Consider the following 24,805-nt stretch of genomic DNA (forward strand, 5'->3'; position numbering starts at 1 on the left):
TTTTTGGCTGCGTTTAGAGAAAATTCTTGGAAGCTCCGGGTCGGCTCCGAGTGCAAATCCATGCCACAATTCTCACAGACGTTCCATATCTGAGCCTCGCATCGCAGCTCAAACAAAACTCAAGCGAGGGTCACGGAGTTCCTCCGGGAAGGGACCAAGACGCTCGCGTCAGTGCCCTCACCCCCTTCATCCTCCTCCCCACCACGAACTCGTCGACACGCAGGGGCGCAGCACGCATGCACGAGCCGGCCGTCACAGGGCCCTGGTGTCTGTATGTACGTTGAACTTCTCTCGCGCCGTGCGTACCTATGTACGTTGAACTTCTCTCGCGCCGTGCGTACGTCTGTACGTTGAACTTATTTCGCACCGTACGTAGCCAAGCGTGCTCGTCGGAGGTGCTGGCACGCTTGGTGGCCAGCAGAAGAGCACGGCGGGCTATTGTGAACCCGGGCGACGTGAGTTTAACTCCCGGCGACGGCGAGCACAGTGGCGAGTGACGTCTGAATTTGGTCCTGGGCCAATTGAGCGGTCACGACAAAGCGCGCACTGACTGACGTGGTGAAGTATGGTGAAACGACACCCCGCACCGCCTCTCCCATGATAGACACAGCATGGGGACAGCCACCTCATCCAACAGTGGATTGACAAGGAGGCCGTGCAGTGTGGAAGTTCTTGGGTTACAGAAACTCCGTCGTCGGTTTAACACGTAGTACACTTCCGCGACCAAAATTATCCACAACAGAGGGTTTTTCTTGTGTCGTTAAACCCGCCAACCACCCAACAACAGCCAATTAAGGAAGGTTTGTGACGTAAACAAAACGTGCCAATTATTTACTCGTTCAGCACGCCGGTGTGTTGGAGAGTAACCCCACAACATTTACAATTCGAGTACGCAGCCTCATCAGACGATGTACTAGATGGTGGCGTGTTTAACGAGACACATCGACACACATTGACACACACCGACACACACCGACACACATTGACACACATTGACACACATTTCTTTATTAACGTGATCGTGTTCGCGATGCGCGTGGTCCTGGCCGCCGCTCCTCACACCATTCCCCGCGCGATGCCTCTCTGCTGCTGCTGTGCAATAAAAAACACAGAACCCACACACACACGTTAACACACACACGTTAACATACACACGTTAACACACAACAACAACCGCCATTCGCCACTAAGTGGCGGTGACGTCACCACGACGCTTGTGCCAGGCCATGTGCGCCTTGAGGCCACGTGAAGTGTCGAACGTCCGCGGGCAGGAGGTCACGGGGCAGACCCAGGTGCCACGGGTCGACTGACTGAGATGACTGAGATGACTGACTGATGTACCACCTGTGCCCCCTACTGTGCCAACCTGCTGTGCTTTAGTCACCCGGCGCTCTGCTCGTTGTTGTGAGCGTCGCTCCTCCGCCCTCCGTTGTTGTTGGAGGGCGACTGCCTCCAACTGCCCAGTAGCATCCTTCACGAGCCTCCTCCACAGAGGCCGATCTTGACACCGCTTGTACCAGTCATCGGCAACTCCACTCAGCTCCACGTCCTCCTGTACCACATCACTCCATCTCTTCTCTAACCCGTGCCGCGCCCGTTTAGCCCTCTCGATCCGGCCGAACAAAAGCTGTTTCGGCATGCGGTGGCTGGGCATGCGGGCTACATGACCCAGCCAACGTAGCCTTGCCTGCCGGATGGGACCTTGCCCAGATCTTTCAACACACACACACGTTAACACACACGTTAACACACACGTTAACACACACGTTAATACACACACACGTTAACACACACATACAGATAAAAAGATCCCCCATATAGCCTTAACAGACTGGAGGGGCAAGTGCTGTTAGCGAGCACCTATGAAGGCTAGAACGGCACACGAGGGGCTGGGTGGCCAGCACCATGCCAGGCCGCCTTTGTCTCTCCAGTGGCGATGTTTACACAAAGCACCAGGCACTCGTTGGAAGTTGAGTCGACGGAGGGAGTGCCCAGGACCGGTTTAGATAATCGTCACTGGTCTTGACCGTGAGCGGGAGTCGAACTCAGGCCGCTGGGTTCATAGCGCAGCTACACCGCTACACCGCCGCTCCCTACTAGCCCTGGGACACACAAAGACACACCGCATCACGTAACATCGGCTGCGATGCGTTTGGCAATCATCAGGCGCGTGCAGTGGGTAACGGGCGTCGTGGAGTTATTTGAGAGCGAGGAGAGAGATGGCTCAGCGGGCGTGGAGGGGGAGGCGCGCGCTGGGTGGCGGAGGCGCCAGGAGGAGGTGGTGGCGTTGCTGCTGCTGATGATGATGGTGATGATGGTGACAGAGGAAGTGGGTTTTCTTTTTATAACCGAGAGCAATTACCCCGCACATTTGTAATAAGGCAGCCAGTGGGCAGACGGGGCGGGGGGGACCCCGCGTCGCTCGCTCGCACAGCAGCCTCGCACAGCAGCCTCGCACGAAGCCCCGCACAAAGCCCCGCACGAAGCCCCGCACGAAGCCCCGCACGAAGCCCCGATGATCGTGAGGGTGCGAAGCGCCCCCCAACCCCTCGCCGGGTGCCACCCCGTGCCCCCTCGCGCTCCTCTCCCGGTCCCCCCCCCACCCCCCGTGGCCCTCTCCCGGGCCCCCTTCATCCCCCCCCCCGTCCCTCCAGCCAACTTACCCCAAGGGAACGAGACACGTTCGGGTGCCGTGTTTATCGGGGGGGGTGGCTTTAGCTAAAAACCCAAGCGCACGATCCGTTGGTGAGTGCGAGTTGGCCGCGAACAAAGGCGGCAGTCACCGCGTCATCGCGCGGCGCTTCCAGATGCGGCGCTTCTGCGGCCGTCTGGAACGCTCTGCAGTCCGATGTTAGGAAGGCCACTGGGAGCTAAGGCAGTTTTACATCATCGTCTAGATTGACAAACACATCTCTTTAGAACTGATGTTTGTGTTTAGTTTGGTGTCATTCCCCCCCCCCCCCGCCCGCACCGCCGATTAGCACGGTTTGGCTACGTACGGTACGAAAGAAGTTCATAGTACATGATGGTGATGATGCTGATAGTGGTGATGATGTTGAAGAGGTATCTGCATGATGAGGAAGTGGGGGATGTTGACGTCGATGATGGTGATCTTGATGATGTGGCCGTCTGGAACGCTCTTCCGATATTAGGAGGCCACTGGGAGCTCTGATGCACTTTTAAATCATCTACATTGAAAACTCAATTATTTACAACTGCTGTTCGCGTTACGTTTGTTGACCTTCCCCCACATCGCCGACGAGCGCGGTTGGCTACGTACGGTGCGAAAGACATTCGACATCCGTACATCGACAGACAGATGAAGCCATGACTTCGCAACCCAGAGGATCCAACGTGAATGGAAGCTCAATGTCAAGAGGTCGTCACGGCCAAGGCCACCACTGATGCGGCCACACCTCGCCATCGCTTCCTTCCCGGGATCTCGTGAGAGATGTCGTGGTGATTCCGTCGTGGCACGGCGCGTCAGTCGTGGGGCACCGGCGAGCTGGTTTGTGGTGTGGTGGTTGTGTTGTGGTGGAAATGGTAGTGGTGTGGTGGTGGTGTTGTGGTGATACTGGTAGTGGTGTGGTGGTTGTGTTGTGGTGGTATGGTGGTGCTGGTAGTGGTGTGGTGCTTGTGTTGCGGTGCTGCTGGTAGTGGTGTGGTGGTTGTGTTGCGGTGGTGCTGGTAGTGGTGTGGTGGTTGTGTTGTGGTGCTGCTGGTAGTGGTGTGGTGGTTGTGTTGCGGTGCTGCTGGTAGTGGTGTGGTGGTTGTGTTGTGGTATGGTGGTGCTGGTAGTGGTGTGGTGCTTGTGTTGTGGTGGTGCTGGTAGTGGTGTGGTGGTTGTGTTGCGGTGGTGCTGGTAGTGGTGTGGTGGTTGTGTTGCGGTGGTGTGGTGGTTGTGTTGGTGTGTCGGTGGTGGTGGGGTGGTGGTTGTGTTGTGGTGTTGATTGTGAGTGGTGGTGTAGTGGTGGTGTGTTGGTGGTGTGTTGGTTGTGTTGCGGTGGTGTGGTGGTGGTGTGGGGGACGGTAGCGAAGCAGTTAGCACTCTGCGCATCAAACCCGGCGATCCCACTCACGGCCAACACCAGTGACGATTATCTAAACCGGTCCTGGGTCTTCCCTCGGTCGACTCAGCCTCGAATGGGTACCTGGTGCGGCGCATAAACATCACCACAGGGGAGACAAAGGCGGCCGGGCGTGGTGTTGTCTGCCCACCCCCTCGTGTGTCGTGCCGGCGTTCATAGGTGCTGCTCGCAAACAGCACTTGCCCCAGCAGGCTGTTAAGGCTAGACGGGGGATCTTGGGTGTTGGATGGTGGTGCTGTGTTAGTGATGGTGGTGCTGTGTTGGTGATGGTGGTGTTGTGTTGGTGATGGTGGTGCTGTGTTGGTGATGGTGGTGCTGTGTTGGTGATGGTGGTGCTGTGTTAGTGCTGGTGGTGCTGTGTTGGTGGTGCTGTGTTGGTGTTGGTGATGCTGTGTTGTTGGTGATGGTGGTGCTGTGTTGGTGTTGGTGATGCTGTGTTGGTGTTGGTGATGCTGTGTTGTTGGTGATGGTGATGCTGTGTTGGTGTTGGTGATGCTGTGTTGTTGGTGATGGTGGTGCTGTGTTGGTGTTGGTGATGCTGTGTTGGTGTTGGTGATGCTGTGTTGTTGGTGATGGTGGTGCTGTGTTGGTGATGGTGGTGCTGTGTTGGTGTTGGTGGTGTGTTGATGGTGGTGCTGTGTTGATGATGGTGGTGCTGTGTTAGTGATGGGGGTGCTGTGTTGGTGATGGTGGTGCTGTGTTGGTGATGGTGGTGCTGTGTTGGCGATGGTGGTGTTGTGTTAGTGCTGGTGGTGCTGTGTTGGTGGTGTTGTGTTGGTGATGGTGGTGCTGTGTTGGTGATGGTGGTGCTGTGTTGGTGATGGTGGTGTGTTGGTGCTGGTGGTGCTGTGTTGGTGATGGTGGTGCTGTGTTGGTGATGGTGGTGCTGTGTTGGTGATGGTGGTGCTGTGTTGGTGATGGTGGTGCTGTGTTGGTGATGGTGGTGCTGTGTTAGTGCTGGTGGTGCTGTGTTGGTGATGGTGGTGCTGTGTTAGTGATGATGGTGCTGTGTTGGTGCTGGTGGTGCTGTGTTAGTGATGGTGGTGCTGTGTTGATGATGGTGGTGCTGTGTTGGTGATGGTGGTGCTGTGTTGGTGATGGTGGTGCTGTGTTGGTGATGGTGGTGATGTGTTGGTGATGGTGGTGCTGTGTTAGTGATGGTGGTGTTGTGTTGGTGATGGTGGTGCTGTGTTGGTGCTGGTGGTGCTGTGTTGGTGATGGTGGTGCTGTGTTGGTGATGGTGGTACTGTGTTGGTGATGGTGGTGCTGTGTTGGTGATGGTGGTGCTGTGTTGGTGATGGTGGTGCTGTGTTGGTGATGGTGGTGCTGTGTTGTTGGTGATGGTGGTGCTGTGTTGGTGATGGTGGTGCTGTGTTGGTGATGGTGATGCTGTGTTGATGATGGTGGTGCTGTGTTGGTGGTGCTGTGTTGGTGCTGTGTTGGTGCTGTGTTGTTGGTGGTGCTCTGTTGGTGATGGTGGTGCTGTGTTAGTGATGGTGGTGCTGTGTTGATGATGGTGGTGCTGTGTTGGTGTTGGTGGTGCTGTGTTGATGATGGTGGTGCTGTGTTGGTGATGGTGGTGGTGTGTTGGTGCTGGTGGTGCTGTGTTGATGATGGTGGTGCTGTGTTGATGATGGTGGTGCTGTGTTGTTGGTGATGGTGGTGCTGTGTTGATGATGGTGGTGCTGTGTTGATGATGGTGGTGCTGTGTTGTTGGTGATGGTGGTGCTGTGTTGATGATGGTGGTGCTGTGTTGATGATGGTGGTGCTGTGTTGGTGATGGTGGTGTTGTGTTAGTGATGGTGGTGCTGTGTTGGTGATGGTGGTACTGTGTTAGTGCTGGTGGTGCTGTGTTGGTGGTGCTGTGTTGGTGTTGGTGATGCTGTGTTGTTGGTGATGGTGGTGCTGTGTTGGTGTTGGTGATGCTGTGTTGGTGTTGGTGATGCTGTGTTGTTGGTGATGGTGATGCTGTGTTGGTGTTGGTGATGCTGTGTTGGTGATGGTGGTGCTGTGTTGGTGTTGGTGATGCTGTGTTGGTGTTGGTGATGCTGTGTTGTTGGTGATGGTGGTGCTGTGTTGGTGATGGTGGTGCTGTGTTGGTGATGGTGGTACTGTGTTAGTGCTGGTGGTGCTGTGCTGGTGGTGCTGTGTTGGTGTTGGTGATGCTGTGTTGGTGTTGGTGATGCTGTGTTGGTGTTGGTGATGCTGTGTTGTTGGTGATGGTGGTGCTGTGTTGGTGATGGTGGTGCTGTGTTGTTGGTGATGGTGGTGCTGTGTTGGTGATGGTGGTGCTGTGTTGGTGATGGTGGTACTGTGTTAGTGCTGGTGGTGCTGTGCTGGTGGTGCTGTGTTGGTGTTGGTGATGCTGTGTTGGTGTTGGTGATGCTGTGTTGTTGGTGATGGTGTGTTGTTGGTGATGGTGGTGCTGTGTTGGTGATGGTGGTGCTGTGTTGTTGGTGATGGTGGTGCTGTGTTGGTGATGGTGGTACTGTGTTAGTGCTGGTGGTGCTGTGCTGGTGGTGCGGTTTTGGTGTTGCTGTGTTGGTGTTGATGATGCTGTGTTGGTGATGGTGGTGCTGTGTTGTTGGTGATGGTGGTGCTGTGTTGGTGTTGGTGATGGCGCGGCTTGGGTTGGCACGGGCCACGCTCTTCTCGCTGCCCCCGTGGTCGCGAGGCGGCGGGGATGAGCGAGTGGCAGGGAGCATTAAGGATTTTGAGGGGCATTATGGCTTGCTCAGTGGCGCACATACTTGCCCCTGAAAGTCCCTTCTCTTTCCTGCTGCGCATCCGCGGACACGTCCGAGCCGGTTCCCTGGGGGGGGGGGGGGGGATTTGCGCCTTTGGCACGGGGAATCCAGAGTCTGCGTTCTTGCTATGTGCAGGGCAACCCCCCACCGTGACTACGAGTCCCGGTAGGTCCGTCTCGCCGCCGCGGCCACGTTTGTCCTCGGGTCGCAGCAAGGGATGGATGATGCATGGCCTGCGATCCCCACTCTGTCTCTCTTCGCCTCGTCCAAGCGTGCACTGTCCAGCGCATTTGTTGGCTAACCATCGGGCAAAGACGGTGTCGTCGCATCGCGCGCTTTCAGATGCGCTTCTGCGGCCGTCTGGAACGTTCTTCCTTCTGATATCAGGAAGCCACTGTGAGCTCTGCGCTTTAAAATCATCTCGACTGACAAACTAATTTCTTTTTAGAAATTAGTTTGTTGTCCTTCACTCCGCACCAACGATTAGCACGGTTGGCTACGTACGGTGCGAAAGAAGGTCAACATACATACAACATGCGTACATTACATTATCTGGTATGTCCTCAAATGTTTTGCTTCATTGCCTCGCAGATGGCAGTGAGGCAGTGGATTTCGAGCTGTCGGCTCTCGGCCCTCTCCGTTAAGCGACTTTTCCCGTTCTCCCTGGGAGGTCTCACCCCCCCACCCCGCCCCGCCCCTCCAAGCCCCCCCACCCCGCCCCTCCAAGCCCCCCCCCACCCCGCCCCTCCAAGCCCCCCACCCCACCCCGCCCCTCCAAGCCCCCCCACCCCGCCCCTCCAAGCCCCCCCACCCCGCCCCTCCAAGCTCCCCCCACCCCGCCCATCCAAGCCCCCCACCCCGCCCCGCCCCTCCAAGCCCCCCACTCCACCCCGCCCCGCCCCTCCAAGCCCCCCCACCCCTCCAAGCCCCACCCAGCCCCTCCAAGCCCCCCCCAACCAGCCCCTCCAAGCCCCCCCCACCCAGCCCCTCCAAGCCCCCCCCCACACCGCCCCTCCATACCCAGCCCCCCCCCCCCCCAGACTCACCGTGCCTTGCCCGTATGAGCAGGGAGGCACTTTAACTCTGACCCAAAGGCAAGCACAGCCGGTGGACGAATCGCCGTCTGTGTGCCGTCTGTACGGGGATCGAGCGTTGCCCCCCTGCGTGGGTCTTCTCGCAGTGCTCGGGTTTCCGGCGTAAGAGACCGGTGCGAGAGAGAAGTGGCCACTGCGTGAGCATGTTGGCACGAGACGGAGGGAAGTGGAAACAAGACACGAAACGGGCAGTGGACACCTACCGGCGATCTGCCCGTGGACCGTGATGATGAAGATGCAGCAACCCATCAGTAATTTGACTGAAAACATCTAAAAAAATAAATACCCAGTGCAGGCCCCTCCTGAAAAAAGAATCATACGACTCGTCGCAGCTCTTCTGGATACATTATTTAACGATTATTATTGTTTGTGAATGCGTTATGTATACTATACGTACCTAGCGCATTATAAGGGGGGTATATATTATAATTAACATGTTAGTGCCGTGCAGGTAATTGTTATATGCAGTACATGTATGCAATGTATTTGTTTGAATGCTATGAATATATGCTGAACATAATTCAAATCTGGTCAACATTATTTTATATGACGTAAATCTCTACCTCTGCAATGGATTTGGATGCAGGGCGGCAGAGGAGTGGAGAGCGGCTGTTGTGTGTGTTGTGTAACAGCGCTACGCTGGGCCTCCCCTAAGTCGACTCAGCCTCAAACCGAGCACCCGGTGCGGTGTGTAAACATCGGCTGGAGGGAGACGAAGGCTGCCGAGCGCTGATGCCGGCCACTCACCCTCTCGTGCGCCGTGCCGGCCTTCGTAGGTGCTACTCGCTCGCAGCACTTGGCCCCCCCAAGGTGTGTTCACGGCTATACGGGGGAAGGGGGGGGGGGGGCCTTTGTCTCTGCTGAGTGACGAAGTCGCTCGTTCCGTGTGTGCTTGACACGACAGCCCCCCACTGGCATCACCGCCACCGACGTCCGCGCGGGGCGCTTCGGTGACGTCGCTGCGGGCAGCCGCTCCGCGAGTCCACGACGCCGAGGCCAGAAGGGAGCAGAAAGGAGAGCGGCGCGTGCCCGGTGCCTGACATCAAGGCCCCCCCCCCCCCAGTCCCTCCCCCCCCCCAGCCCCCCCCCAGCCCCCCCCACACCCCCCGGTGTCGTTTGGCGAATCGATACCTTCTGGGTGAGCGCCAAAGGGGGAGTCCTAAAACGAAACTCTAAAAGCAGTGTTTTGTTATTGTGCCAAGGCCCACTGAGTTATCTCGCTGTTTTTCAGAAGCCACAAATGATAGCTCGACCAAGTGGCGGCTTATCACCACCATCATCACCATCATCATCACCATCACCACCATCATCGCCATCATTACCATCACCACCATCATCACCATCATCACCATCACCACCATCATCACCATCATCATCATCACCACCACCATCACCACCATCATTATCATCACCATCATCACCACCATCATTATCATCACCATCATCACCACGATCATCACCACCATCATCACCACCACCATCACCACCACCATCACCACCACCATCACCACCATCATCATCACCACCATCACCGCCATCACCATCACCACCATCATCATCACCACCATCACCACCATCATCATCACCATCATCACCATCATCACCACCATCACCACCATCACCACCATCACCACCATCACCACCATCATCACCATCATCACCATCATCACCACCATCACCACCACCATCATCACCATCATCATGTATTTCGGTAGATGGGCAGGCATGTGAGTATCATTGAGACGAGGTGTTCGTCACAAACACAAGGGCTGGGTGGGATACAGGGCCACTCAAAGTACACCAACATGTATTGCAAGTCAGCAAAACAGGTGATATATACGTAGCATCGGAATCTACCACGAATGGTAAAGATTCTGGAGGAACTACAATTATGTGCAAATGCGTGCACATCTAGCACTAAATATTGTGTCTTGTGGACATTAACGTCAAATAACGGTGGCTAGCTTGACCAGTGCTGTTGATTGTGCAACCATCCAAATCTGCGCCGCTGACAAACTGCCAACGGAAAACACTGATCCTGGCTGTCGTTTCGTGTAGCAAGTGTGATTGTGTTTCCCTCTTCCCAGAATGAATACTTCGGTTTCTTCACTCCGGCTCGAGTCAGCGGAGTGGCATGCTACAGGAGTGAAGCGTGTGCCACGGTGGCGAGATGTGATCTCCCTCGCCTGGTATACAGGAAGTCGTGGGTCCGATCCCGATCCTGACGATGCCTGTATATTTGGAGTTTGCATGTTCACTCTCTCCGTAGTCGCGTGGATTTTTCTCCGGGTCCTCCGGTTTTTCCCTCCACATTTAGAATCAACATCAGACTTTTTTAATATTTGGCGGCTGCTTGCATACATTGCCACATGATGCTGATAAGCCACTTCGTTGAGCTATTCGTGATAGCCATATCGCTTCTGAAAGAAAGCCATAGAGCTCATTGGGTCTTACCCGATAAAATACAAATATATAGTTTCTAGTTTAGAGTACACGAGGCTTTAGTTCCCAGAGCCAAACGGTGGTTCTGAGTTGGCAAAATGCCCTCCGAGTCTCGCCCCTGAGCGTCGTTGAAGGCTCTGTGACGATTGTTGGACGTGAGCTGTTGGTTTGCAGATTGGATTGTTTAGTTTGTTCTTTTGAAAACCAGCCGCTGATCTATTCAACAATAATATTAATGGCATTCCGTTTAATTATTTATTTGGATCGCGAAGGGTGATGAAGCCAAGGCCTCCAATGTTTTTTTTTAAATAAATATATTTTAAAAAAACATCCTATTTAAGTGGGAGACTTCGCGAAACAGCTGAGCTGGCATGAGGCTACAGTGGAATGCCCTCAATCATGCCAGGAGGGCTTCAATCAAAAATGCCACGACTTGGAATGCATTACACACGCGCGCGCGCGCACACAAGACAAAGATCCCCCTCATAGTCTTAACAGACTTTTGTGGAACAAGCACCACGCAAAGGCGCTTACTTGGGGAGGCTGAGTCCACTCAGGACCGCTTCAGATAATCGTCACTGGCGTTGGCCGCGAGTGGGAATCGAACTCAGGTTCACTGGGTTCGTCGCGCACCCTCGCTAATCCTTACACCCCCCCACCCCATACACAGACAACCTGCTTGGCCCACATCTACAAGTTTACAGATAGATTTTTATTTCTCTCTCTCTCTCTCTTTGAATTAATTTTTTTAGCTCAACATCTCCGGCCCCCCTCCATCTCCCCGCTGGTGCACGGAGAAGGTGGACAATGAGGAGAGCCATCGTCCACCCGTCGTCCACCCCTCGGCACCCGTTGTGAGACGCCGCCGCTCTGCGGACCTGCCACGTGCGGCCGGGGTCACGGCGACTCAGCGTCTCAAACCGCTGGCGGCTCGGGCCACGAGGTTGCCAGCCCACATGAGGCCTGCTCACATCAATACATTTTCATTACTTCGCCAGCACTACGCAGGGAATCGTGTTGTTGTTGTTGTTGGCGGCGGTGGCGGTGGTGGTGGTGGGATGTCTCTTTTTCTTTGTTGCCGCTTTCAACGTCATTCCCATTTGTGCTGCCGGAGTTGTGCCCATGGCGTGAAGCGCCCACTCGGAAACCCTCACCGAGCGGCGTGGAGAACGGCGCACGGCGGAAGGAGATACCGCAGAACTACTGCGGACACCCCTCTCAAGCTACACAGTTACTGCCATCGGCGGAGTTTGACGTCTCTATTGGGGCGGGGGGGGGAGTTCGCTTCGCCCCCTCACATGGCGAATCGTGGGTGCATATCATTGATTTACTTTTAATCTTAATTGTAACTACTGAAAATAAATTAATAAATGTGCCCAGTTTGACGTTGTGGGGGGGGGGGCATTGCCCTCCAGTGCTGTCCGCCCCCCAAGTTACTGCGCTTATTGACACGGTCTGCTCTATTTTTAACTGTAGAGAATTGTTTATTTTAAAAAATGTCCATATAATTTTTCCGGCTTCAGTAGCTCTCACCTGATGACGGTTGCTTGTGCTGCGGTCGAAACGTCGTGACATTGTGGTTATTTCTGTTATTTATTAATTATTTTTCTATCTACGTGGCTTTACCGAAAGACCCAAAGAATGTAAATGTTTAATATTTTTGTTGTTATGTTTAACGATGTGATGGCGCTTTAGGTAGCAGATTTATGCCAGAAAGACGCCACGTGTTAAGCGGAATAAATTTGACTTGAAGTTTGCGGCACGGCACAGTGCTGTTTTACTTCTTACAGCTGGGATTGTGCTCCGTTACTCGGCAACGGCTTGCGAACCCGGAGCACTCGGAGGCGGCTGAACCCCGGGATCGAACCCAGGCTCTCAGCGATGGTCATCCTCTGAAAAAATATTGAGATTTTTTTTTATATCCCCTTGGGGTGTAATGTAATCAGTAATCCCTGTGATGTGTAATGTAATGAGTGATCACACGAGCTCTAATGTAATCAGTAATCCCCGCGATGTGTAATGCAATCAGTAATCCCTAAGGTGTAATATAATCAGTAATCCCTGTGATGTGTAATGTAATCAGTAATCACACGAGGTGGTATGTAATCGGTGATCACACGAGATGTTATGTAATCAGGTATAGTCAGTAATCCCTTTGAGGTGCAATGTAAATAGTTATCACACGAGGTGGAATGTAATCAGTAATTACACGAGGTGTAATCAGTGATCACACGAAGTGTAATGTAATCAGTAATTACACGAGGTGTAATCAGTAATCACACGAAGTGTAATGTAATCAGTAATCATGCGAGGTGTAATTCAGTAATCACACGAGGTGTAATGTAATGACATCCAGCACATGGATTTTAATGCAAATGTATGTCACTGTGTCAACGTGCGTGCATGTATGTGTATGTCTGCATGATGCTGGCACCTGGTCTGGAGTGATTGGAGGGCATGTGCCAGATCAGCTCAATAACAACGGTAGGAGGCTGCTAGATTTTTGTGGAGCCCATGGGCTTGTAATTACCAACACGCTGTTCCAGCATCGGCGCATCCACACAACATCATGGATGCATGCTGGGTCCAAGCAAGAACATCTGCTGGACTACATAGTGATGTACCAGCAGATGCGAGCCCATGTCCTTGACACCAGGACCTACCGTGGAGCTGATCTGCCCTCTGACCATCGACTTGTCATCTGTAAGATGCGCCTGCTATTCTTCCATTCCGGTGGTGGGTGTACACCCAGGACCCCATTCCAACCTAAAGTGGCCTGGTCTCAGTTATATGATGAAAGTTGCAAGCGAGAATTTCATCATCGCTTGCAGCTGGGGTTGGCATCGTCCCCCACTCCTGATGTCGAGGGTAAATGGGCGAGGTTTAGGACTGTGACTCATGCAACTGCAATGGCTGCTTTGGGTACGCGGTCCAGACCTCCCCAGAGCCCCTGGCTGACAGAGGAGGTGTTCAGGATAGTTGAGAAAAAGCGACAGGCCCACTGTCATCGGCTACAGAATCCCACGTCAGAGAATGAAGAGGCTTACCGCAGCCTTCGCTCGGAGGTTCGGAGAGCCGTGAGGCGCTACAAGGATGGGTGGTGGTCGCGGGTTGCTGAGGAGATGGAGTCTGCCTCAGTGACCCGTGATCACAAATCTCTATTTAACTCCATCAAAAAAGTAACCTGCAGCACCACACCTATTACCATCATTAGGGGAAAAACGGTGATCCAATCTCCGACCCCCAGGAACAGGTTTGCAGATTTGCTGAGCATTTCTGTGAGGTCCTGGGAGAGGGGAAATCCCTCAGCCAGGAAAACATCGTGGCAAAAAGTGGGGATGACCCTGCTGAGGCTGCGGTGCCTCAAATATTGGAAGAAGTCACCCCCTGTGAGTGGCTGGCTGAGGTGCCATCTGTTGAGAAAGTACTGAAGGCGATCCGGAGTCTGAGACCAGGAAAGGCACCGGGCAGAGATGATCTCCCAAGCGAAATGCTGAGGGAGGGTGGCGTTTGTGCACAGACTGCCCTATATGACATCATAACAACAGTCTGGACCACTGGACAGGTTCTGCAGGATTGGAAGGATGCCCTGGTGGTCCCCCTCTTTAAGAAGGGGGACCGCACAGACTGTAACAACTACAGGGGCATCTCACTCCTCAGTGTGCCGGGAAAGGTCCTGGCAAGGATTATTCAACATCGCCTTGCCAGGCACGCTGAGGAGAGGCTTGCGGAGCCCCAATGCGGTTTCAGGAAAGGGCGGTCCTGCACAGATGCCATAATTTATGTCCGTCTGCTACAGCAGAGGTGTAGGGAATTCCAACAAGACCCACATCTCTGCTTTATTGACCTGGTCAAGGCCTATAATACCATCAGTAGGCCTGGGCTCTGGGTTGTTCTTCGTGCTTTTGGAGTCCCTGACCCCCTGCTCACGATCATTAAGAACCTTCATGATGGTGAGCGGGCCCGGGTAAAACTACGTGGCCGGGAAGCAGAGCCATTCCCTGTACACCTTGGGGTGCGACAAGGATGTCCTCTGACTCCCACGTTATTTAACATCTATTTTGACCACGTAGTTCGTGAAGCGTTCAATAGCTGTACCGGGGGAATCTCCATTTGGTACAGATATAATGGGAGGCTGATCGATGCCCGTGTGCGGTCAAGGGATGGCTCCCTATTGCTCAACCACGTTATGCATGCCGATGATTTGGTAATAGCTGCTCCTTCAGAGGAGGAGTTGGAGACGCTGCTGCTGAGACTGGAGCGTGCCACTAAGAGATGGGGCCTTACCATCAGCCCCACCAAAACTAAGCACCTGCCTGGGTATTTTGTACCATCGGACACTCCACCCCCACAACTCTCAATCGGTGATGGGGCAGTTGTGGAGAGAGTGGAGAGTTTCCCATACCTGGGCAGTGTGCTTATGACCGGTTCCAGTTTAACAGCAGAGGTCTCACTCTGAATCAGTCGAGCGGCAATATATTTTCATCGGTTGCGTAACGCTATGTGGAAGCTACCTGGTCTGTCGCTCCACACTAAGCTTCAGGTCTTCTCGGCCACGGTCATTCCCTCCCTTCTCTACGCTTGCGAAACGTGGACCCCCTTAATGGAGCATCTTCGTCGGTTAGAAACATTTAGGCTAGCCTGCCTACGATCCATCCTGGGTTTACCCAGGCTGGATTGTGTGAGGAGCTTACAAATCCCTGAAAGATCTGGGCAAGGTCCCATCAGTGAGCTCCTCCGGCAGGCAAGGCTGCGTTGGCTGGGTCATGTAGCCTGCATGCCCAGCCACCGCATGCCGAAACAGCTTTTTTTCGGCCGGATCGAGGGGGCTAAACGGGCGCGGCACGGGCTAGAGAAGAGATGGAGTGATGTGGTACAGGAGGACGTGGAGCTGAGTGGACTTGCCGACGACTGGTACCAGCGGTGTCAAGATCGGCCTCTGTAGAGGAGGCTCATGAAGGACGCTACTGGGCAGTTGGAGGCAGTCGCCCTCCAACAACAACGGAGGGCGGAGGAGCGACGCTCACAACAACGAGTGGAGCGCCGGGTGGCTAAAGCACAGCAGGTTGGCTAGTAGGGGGCACAGGTGGTACATCAGCCAGTCATCTCAGTCAGTCGACCCGTGGCACCTGGGTCTGCCCCGTGACCTCCTGCCAGCGGGCGTTCGACACTTCACGTGGCCTCAAGGTGTACATGGCCTGGCACAAGCGTCGTGGTAACGTCACCGCCACTTAGTGGCGAATGGCGGTTGTTGTTGTGTGTTAACGTGTGTGTGTGGGTTCTGTGTGTTTTTATTGCACAGCAGCAGCAGAGAGGCACCGCTCGGGGCATGGTGTGAGGAGCGGCGGCCGGGACCACGCGCATCGCGAACACGATCACGTTAATAAAGAAATGTGTGTCAATGTGTGTCGGTGTGTGTCAATGTGTGTCGGCGTTGTAGTTTAGCGGGTTAGGGCTGCGCTACGATTCTGACGCCCCTTGTTCGATTCCCGCTCAAGGCCAACACCAGTGACGATTATCCCCTGGGTTGACTCAGCCTAAAATGAGTACCTGGTGCGGTGTTTAAAATCATAGCCACTCGGGAGACAAAGGCGGCCGGGCGTGATGTTGGCCACCTACCCCCTCGTGTCACGTGCCGGCCTTAATAGGTGCTGCTACTCGCGAACAGCACTTGCCCCTACAGTATATCGAGGCTAAAACGAGGGAGCTTTGTCTTTGTGTGTCAATGTATGAATTACTGTAATGGGTTACAATGCCTCGCTCTGGTATTCGCACTGCAGCGGTGTCAGCTATAGAGAGAGAGAGATAAAATTAAATATTAAACCACCGTGGCTCTAATTGAAACCCTGTGTGCGCCACAGCACGGACCGGCGGCTGTGCAGCGTCTGGGCAGAGAGCCAAGCGGCGAGCGGGCATTTCCACTGCACCACGAGAGCCCCCTCCCTCCCTCCCGTCCCTCCCCCAGCACTGCCCCCCACTCTCCTGCATGCTCCCCCAACTCTCCCCCAGCACTGCCCCCCACTCTCCTGCATGCTCCCATACCTTCCACATAATCCACCAACCCTCCCTAACCTCCATCTCACCAGGAGAGACGCTGTACATGGAGCCTGGTGGAATCCCCATCACCGCCCCCCATCAAGACCCCCCCATCACCCCCCCCATCACCCCCCTCCCCATCACGACCCCCCCCCATCACCCCCCCATCACCCCCCCATCACCCCCCCCCCCGGTTCCGCAGCGAGGGTCCCCTTACAGAGAGTGGCGCATTCCGGAGCGGCGCTGCTCCCGGGAATAGCGCGCCCCCCTCGCCCCGCCTCCCTCGCCTCGCCTCGCCCCCCCCCGCCCCGCGCGCTCCCCAGCGACGCACATTTATGTTTAGACTCAGAATCCCTCTCGCAGCCCACCACGGCTGCCCGTGACGCCGCTGGTGGTGGTTGCATGGACGGGAGTGGCGATGATTTGGTGGTGGCGATTGGTATGGGTAGTGATGGTAGTGGTGGTCGATTGGGTGGTGCCGATGATGGTAGTGATAGTAGTGGTGGTCGATTGGGTGGTGCCGATGATGGTAGTGATAGTGATGATGATGGTGGTGTACAGGTTGGTGGTGGTTGCTAGCGGTGGTTGTTTTTTGCTCGTGATGCTGGCGGTGGGAATGCGTCCCCCCTCCCATCCACCACCACCCCCAGTTCCCCCCTCCACCCCGCACCCGGCGGGTGACTCAGCGCAGAGGCACCCCGACACCGCCCTGCGCACGCCGCGCTCTGCGGTTCAATCTCCGGCGGTCATCGCGAGCATCGGCTAAGCTCTATCCGCTGCTGGGTGATAAACCCCCGCCCCAAACCGTCGCTGATCCCTCCTGATGCTGCAATCTCTCTCGCTCCTCCTGCACGTGGCATGAACTCATCGCTCCATCTCCGCAGTGGACGCCCTGTCTAGAACGTGGTTCTTTTTTCTCCGCTCGCTTTGGCTGCCCACTCCGTTGCGAGTGTCGCCCTCCACCGGCCCATCGCAGGGCAACGTCAGAGCTCTGACGTTGCCCTGCGCAAGCCCTGAGACACAACCCCAGAACGCCCCGGGGTCTCCAGCATTGCTCGTGTGCGAGGCTGTGCCTACTGAGATTCGAACTCATCGACTCCTGCCGATGGTGGTTGCTGTAAGCTCAATCTGGCGTGGTGGCTGCTCCGAGGTTGACTCAGCCTAAAATCCCAATCTGGTGCTGCGGGGCTCCTTTGTGTGACCGCGTCGCCTCGCTCACAGACGAAGAGGAGTCCCCGTGTCTCTGGGAGCGAGGGAGCCTGGGGGTGCGGAAGTTTCAGTGGTGGTCAGCGCCATTCGGACTCGGCGAGCCGAGTTCGATTCACGCTCACGACCAAATCACAAGTTGAGAAAGTGTGAACCTGTCCTGGGTCTCCTCCCCTAGGTCGACCCAGCCTCAAAGGAGTACCTGGTGCGATGCGTAAAACATCGCCACAAGGGAGACAAAGGCGGTCGGGCGTGGTGCTGGCCACCCACCCTCTCGTGTGCGTGCGGGTCTTCAAAGGCTAACAGCACTTGCCCCAACAGTCTCTTTCGCCTCCACGGGGTTTCTTTGTCTTTGTGAGCGAGTGAGTCCCACGTGACTGAGTCTCACGTGAGTGTGGCTCGCACTGATGCTTCTCTGGCTCTGCGCATTATTGCGCCGGACTCTCCCCGCTCCGCCCTCGATTTTATTATTCTGACAGCCGCCTTGCAGAATAATTTCGTAGAAGGGGAAAAAAATTAACATTCAAATCTGCCAAGCGTCTCAGATTTCTGCCAGTGAAGCCTGAATGACCACACACACGCGATCCATTCATCTTTACGTGCCGCCTTCCACTCTGCTTAACTTATCATGTACAGTACAGCATATATACTGCCTTGCTATGTACATCGCTCGACTCACTGGGGGGTGGGGGGTTTGACTCGGCCATGCCATCTCTTTTGGACTCGACACAGTAAAGTCCACCCAAGTCAGTTTACGGAATGGCTCCCGCCATCGGAACGTGGAATGCCCCACCATTGGTCAACTGGAGCACGGTGGATCTCTCTCTCGCCCTCTTCGACGACACTCGCGCGGATAAATTTAGAACAACTCCCTGGACGTGCAACTCCTCGCGAGGCTGACGCGCACATCGCCAGCTCCTCCCAAGGTCCAGGGTTTCTGTCTCGCGACTCCTGAGCAAGTCATTAAATTCATGAAGCGCCCTTGAACAATCGTTCTCGTAGCGCTTTGCATGGAAAGGCGGAAATAGTTTAACATCAACCGAGGAAAGAAGAAGTGAGAAAGACGTTGGAAAATAACTAAAGAGAAAGCCACTTTAATCGGACACGTTTTTTAGTCGAGATCTGAAGCTGTGCAGTGTCTTTGAAGTCCCCCTGACCTCCAGAGTTTAGGTGCCGCATTTGCAATGGCGCCGTCACCACCCCCACGCGTGAAGCTTGGACCGTGGGACAGCGGTCAATGCCCAATGTGAGGATCTTAATGACCTTGATCTCAATGATCTTGATGGCTGAAGGAGGTCATAGATGCAGGGAGGAGCAAGTCCATTCAGAGGAGTTCCCCGTGACCGCGAGACTCGCGATGGAAACCACAGACGACTCCGTCAATGGAACGAACTTCTCAGTCACCGCGCTCTTCGCTGCTGCAAGGCCCGCGAGCCACCGGTGGCCCCTGGTGGCCTTCAGTGGGACCCCCTGACAATACACAGCGGATGTGACAACACCCAATCGTGTTGCCAACCCCAATGGTTTACAATGTGTGGCGGTCCTCACATTGTTACTGTGCTATTTTAATTTTACCAGGCAAGGCCCACTGGACTATACGGCTCTTGTTCAGAAGCGACCTGGCCACAAATGATAAGCTCAGCAAAGTGGCTTATCACGTGGAAACGCAATGTTGATTCTAAATGTGGAGGGAAAACCCCGGGTGATCCGGAGAAAACCCCACGCGACCACGGGATCGAACCCCCGACCTCCTGTAAACCTGGCGAGGTAGTTAACATCTCGCCACCGCGGAACGCCGGGGGACCCAGTGAGGCTGCGAGCGGTGGGTGAGGCCGGGCAGACGCTGCCCCCGTTACCACGAGGGGAATAACCGAGGAGCATACGCAGTGAAAAGAAACCCACTTCAACTCCCGTACGATGTGTGCCTCCTCCTCCTCGTGTGTTCGCGAGGTCGCCTGTGAAGCTCGTCCGAGTGACGTAGTCGCTGTGGAATGCGGGCAGCAGCAGCAGCTGAGAGCCTCGCCTGCGCCTGCGTGCGTGAGCGGCGCCGGGCGTCGGGACTTTACGGGCCAGTGGATCCGCTGTGGGGCTCGGCTGGCACCGTGAAACCCCGGCACCAGACGCGCGCATCGTGGCCGCCAGGGCTCCACCTCCTCTCCACGTCGACCCGTGGTGGACATCCGCCAGATTGCGTGACAGCGACGGCGATCATGACGACGGTCGTGACGAGTAATCGTGATCGCAGTGGTTCTGATGACAATGATAATGGCAATGATGATGCCGACGATGATTACAATATGACGATGACGACAGTGACAAATTCTTTATTCACTCAGCAACGTCAGAGTCTCTCGACGCGTTTTGCTTTTCACGAGTTCAGGCGTTTGGCAAGTTCCTTTATTGTGTAGGTGGGAGGTGAGCCAAGTCCCTGGAGAGAACCTCACGGCATGGGGCGGACAACACTCGGCACGGATAGGAGGGACACCTACTTACTCCACTGCCTCCCGATGAAGGTGGCTGTCTGTCTCGCGCACACAATCCGCTAACCCCGCCAGCACCGCCGATGCTGACGATGAGGATTGTATTGGTGGCTGTTGATGGTGGTGCCGGTAATGAGCAATCTCGTTGACGAAGACGAGGATTGGTGGCAGTCGCGTTAATTACGGGTGATCAAAGTGGTCGCTGAGTGGTGAGTGTCGCGACTGCAAGGTTAGTGGTGAAAGCTCCCAAGGTGGTGGTGGAGATGACAATGGCTACAACAACGCTGCTTGCAGGTGATGACGACGTGAACCGGCGAATACAATTCTGGTGATGTCATAATAGCGGTGCTCGCGATGGTGCTGATGGTGGTGCTGGTGGTGGTGCTTATGGTGGTGCTGGTGGTGGTGCTGATGGTGGTGCTGGTGGTGCTGATGGTGGTGCTGGTGGTGGTGCTGGTGGTGGTGATGGTGGTGCTGGTGGTGGTGCTGGTGCTGATGGTGGTGCTGGTGGTGCTGGTGGTGGTGCTAGTGGTGGTGCAAGCCTGCTGAGTGGTGATCAACGCAACGCAATGATGAATGTAGCGGAAAAAAAATCCTCAAATGTCGAAAGCACATTCGGATAAAACACACAAAGCCTGTGAAATCACACATCAGCAAGACCCCCCCCCACCGACGCGTCTGGCGATCTACACGGCCACACGTTACAGCCCTGTACGAGAGAGCGCTTTCTAGAAACGGAGCGAATGACATTGAATGAAGTTGAGCACGCTTCAGCACAAACACCATTGTATACGCATCGTCGATACAATAGCGGTTGTAATGAATGAGGCTTACTTGCTGGAGTGTGTCGTGGGCTGCAAGCCCCCTCTCTGCTGCCGCTGCTGCTGCTGCCGCTACTGCTGATAACGTTGCTACTGCTGCTGGTACTGCCGCTGTCGTTACTACTGCTGCTGGTACTGCTGCTGCTGTAGCTACTGCTGTCGGTACTGCCGCTGCTGCTGGGACTGCTGCTGTTGCTACTGCTGCTGCTACTGCCGCTGTCGTTACTACTGCTGCTGGTACTGCTGCTACTGCAGCTACTGCTGTCGGTATTTCCGCTGATACTGCCGCTGCTACTGCTGCCAATACTACCGCTCCTGCTGGCGATGCTGCTGCTGCTGGTTAAGCTGCTGCTGCTGGTTATGCTGCTGCTGCTGGTTATGCTGCTACTGCTGGCGATGCTGCTGCTGCTGGTTATGCTGCTGCTACTGCTGGCGATGCTGCTGCTGCTGGTTATGCTGCTGCTACTGCTGCTGCTGCCGCTGTTGCTGCTGCCCTATAGGAATGCGTGCCGCCAACGCCGTGGCACTGCCCGCGCTGCTGTGCGCATCGAGCGCGTGACCCGAGCTCTTTCTAGGAATTCCGCGCCGCCCGTGAACCCGCGGCTCGGGGAAGTGGTGGGGCTCCGGGGGTGGTGGGCGCGCGCGCACCACCCCGCGTGCGCGTGTCACGCCGCCCAGAGACGGCGACGCGCCTGTGCTTTGTTGTTCGCTTCGTTGTTTCGTGCGCGGTTCGTGGCCTCGTTTAAAGCACGGCCCTTTTGTCTTGTCCACCGCTGGACGGGAAACCGTTCAAGCGCCCGCGTGTGTGATGCGTTGGCGCAACAAAGGGTTAGCCACGCACGCGCGCGCGCGCATGCCATGTGAGCGGTGACGCGACTCCGTGTGTCGTCTGCGGGTGGATCAACGGCCACTCACCCTCGGAGCTAATATTGTGGAATTTAGAGCAGCCTTGATATGGCACTCGGCGCTTCACGCGACTTGCACAGAACCCAACGGGTGCAAGAGATTCGCTACTACCTGCCAACATCACTCACCCAGCTGCGCACTCACCCCACCCACTCACCCAGCTGAGCACTCACCCACCCACTCACCCAGCTGAGCACTCACCCACCCACTTACCCAGCTGAGCACTCACTCACCCACTCACCCAGCTGAACACTCACCCACCCACTCACCCAGCTGAACACTCACCCACCCACTCACCCAGCTGAACACTCACCCACCCACTCACCCAGCTGAACACTCACCCACCCACCCAGCTGAGCACTCACCCACCCACTTACCCAGCTGAACACTCACCCACCCACCCAGCTGAGAACTCACCCACCCACTCATCCAGCTGAGCACTCACCCACCCACTTACCCAGCCGAGCATTCACTCACCCACTCAGACAGCTGAGCATTCACTCACCCACTCAGATAGCTGAAAACTCACCCACTCACCCAGCTGAGCACTCACCCACCCACTCATCCAGCTGAGCATTCACCCACTCACCTAGCTGAGCACTCACCCACCCACTCAAACAGCTGAGAATTCACCCACTCACTAAGCTGAGATCTCACCCACCCACTCACCCAGCTGAACACCCACCCACTCACCGAGCTGAGCACTCACCCACCCACTTACTCAGCTGAGCACTCACCCACTCACCCAGCCACCCAGCTGAGCACTCACCCACCCACTCACTCAGCTGAACACTCACCCACCCACTCACTCAGTTGAACACACTTGCCTAGCCAGCATCCCAGATGCCTTCGCATACACGAGGGACACGCGTGGGGCATTGTGCTCACACTCACCTCGCTGGCAGAGGCTTCAAGAAGCGGGGCACGTCCAGACACAGAAGCAGCGGCGGCAGCGGCTGAGGCTGCCACACAGCCCCAACACCGAGCCACCAACCTGTCGATCCGTCTAGGTGCACGCACCGCACAGCGCCATGCCGCCGTGGGCATTGATTTCACGCGCTTCGTGAAGAGGCAAAGCACCGCCGCCCTTCTTCCCCCTACAGCGGCGGTGAGCCTTCGGGTGGAGCGTGCAGCGCACGGGTGCTGTCTTGTCCTCGAGTTTTAGAGGCGAGCGACGGGGTGGGGGTGGTGGATCGAGACGGCGGAGGGGAGGCATGGGTTCTGCCTGCACTTGGAACGCGGCTGCCAACGCGATCCACCTCACATTTAAATTGTCTCGAGCTCCCCCACCACACACCCACCCACCCGCCCGCCGTCCCCCCGCCGTCCCCATTAACCCCGGGGAGGCCGCGTCACACGCCGCCTCCTCCTCCTCCTCGTTCACAACACACACGGGGTGGGGGGGGGCGGGGAGGGGGGAGTCGTCCAACAAGCGGGGGGAGGGATGCGGCCAACGCGCCACCGCCACCACCACCGCAGCAGCCAAACAAAGAAAAGTGAACCTCGCGAATTGAAGAACTGTGGACACGGGGCCGCGTCTCCACCACGTGCCCCCCCCCACCCTATCCCCCACGCCCCACACCACCGACACTGGGGGGTGGGGGGCGGAGCCACAGCGCGGGATTCCAAGAATCCCTGTGACGTCACGGCCCGCGGCGTCGTCTCAGTGGTCGGCGCCGCCGTCTGGCCCCGCCCACCGACGCGTGCAAACTTTTTTTTTTCGCGGGAAAAACGCAGCAGCCGCAGCCGCAGCAGCAGCCATTACGTCACCACGTGCATCGGCTTCCCACCGCTCACGATCCCCACCACTCCAGCCCGCTCGCCGCCACCTCGTTACACGGCCACATCGTCACGGGCATCACCCCAGCATCATCAGCGTCGTCGTCGCTCGCATGAAATCGACGTTAGTGTAAAAACCACGTGTCCGTCGCACGGACCTGTAAAAGTCAATCCACCAATCAGCGCTTGCTCTCAAACAACCGCCGTTCCGGACCAGTGCTGTAGAATCAATTCCACGTTCCCATGGCGGAGCACAGTCTGGCCGTAACTAACCTCCCCCCCCATGTCGATGGTGACCGTTGCTTATTGCCAAGGTCAAGGGGCCACCGCACCTCGCCATCACGGGCTCCTTTCTGCACTGTTGACATCCTTACCTGTGGCCCTCACTGTGCCATGTTCAGCCTTGGTAAGCACACAAAGCCGAGCTATACGAGCATTGCAACAGTACAGAAACATTGTTGGACTGTATTTCTACGCTACCTGCCTTCGAAAACTAGAACTGACGAGCGAGGTGAAGTATGGTCATATGAATCCCCCACGACCCGTACAACATGGGGGGTTCCTCATTCAGCAGTAGATTGACAAAAGGCTGCAGTCATTGATAAATTATAATCGACTCTTATGTTTAGACAACAAAGACAGATTTCCCCCGTGTAGCCTGAACAGACTGTTGGGGCAGGTGCTGTTAGCGAGTACCTATGAAGGCCGACACGGCACACGAATGGGTGGGTAGCCATCGCTACGCCCGACAGCCTCTGCCTCCCCAGTGGCGATGATTACACACCAGGTTCTCATTCGAGGCTGAGTCTTCCTAGGGGGAGGCCCAGCACCGATTCAGATAATCGTCACTGGTGTTGGCCGTGAGTTGGCCGTGAGCGGGAATAGAACTCGGGTCGCTGGGTTCGTAGCGCAGCGTAGTGCAGCGTAGCTCTAACCACTACACTACCGCTGCCCATAAAGTTCTCTAAATACAGTATAGTAGATGCATTTAATAGCGTATTAAAAACGATTATACCGTAATTGATTAACGTTATATGCAAATTAAAGCAAAAGAGGGGAGTCTTTCTCCGTACAAGATCTGATGGCAAACTCTCCAACCTTGGCTGCCTTAGATCCAAAACCAAAGTCCGCAAAGTCCTCATCAGAGAACTCCTATTCGCTGATGATGCTGCGCTGACATCTCACACAGAACAAGGTCTGCAGACA

General features: G+C 55.7%; 1 long non-coding RNA gene across 1 annotated transcript; it reads right to left on the reverse strand.

Annotated features, from left to right (window-relative positions):
• On the reverse strand, positions 1-23,113 carry LOC142930170 (uncharacterized). Its single transcript, XR_012946228.1, has 3 exons — positions 22,715-23,113; positions 1,385-1,712; positions 1-1,092 (listed from the first exon to the last, which is right to left on the reverse strand). It is a non-coding gene; the product is annotated as an uncharacterized LOC142930170 (long non-coding RNA).
• Between the last annotated feature and the right edge of the window lie 1,692 nt (positions 23,114-24,805).

Source organism: Petromyzon marinus, chromosome 37 (genome assembly GCF_048934315.1).
Source record: "Petromyzon marinus isolate PM22_M1 ecotype Great Lakes invasive population chromosome 37, UKy_Petmar_22M1.pri1.0, whole genome shotgun sequence".
NCBI classification, from domain to species: Eukaryota; Metazoa; Chordata; class Hyperoartia; order Petromyzontiformes; family Petromyzontidae; genus Petromyzon; species Petromyzon marinus.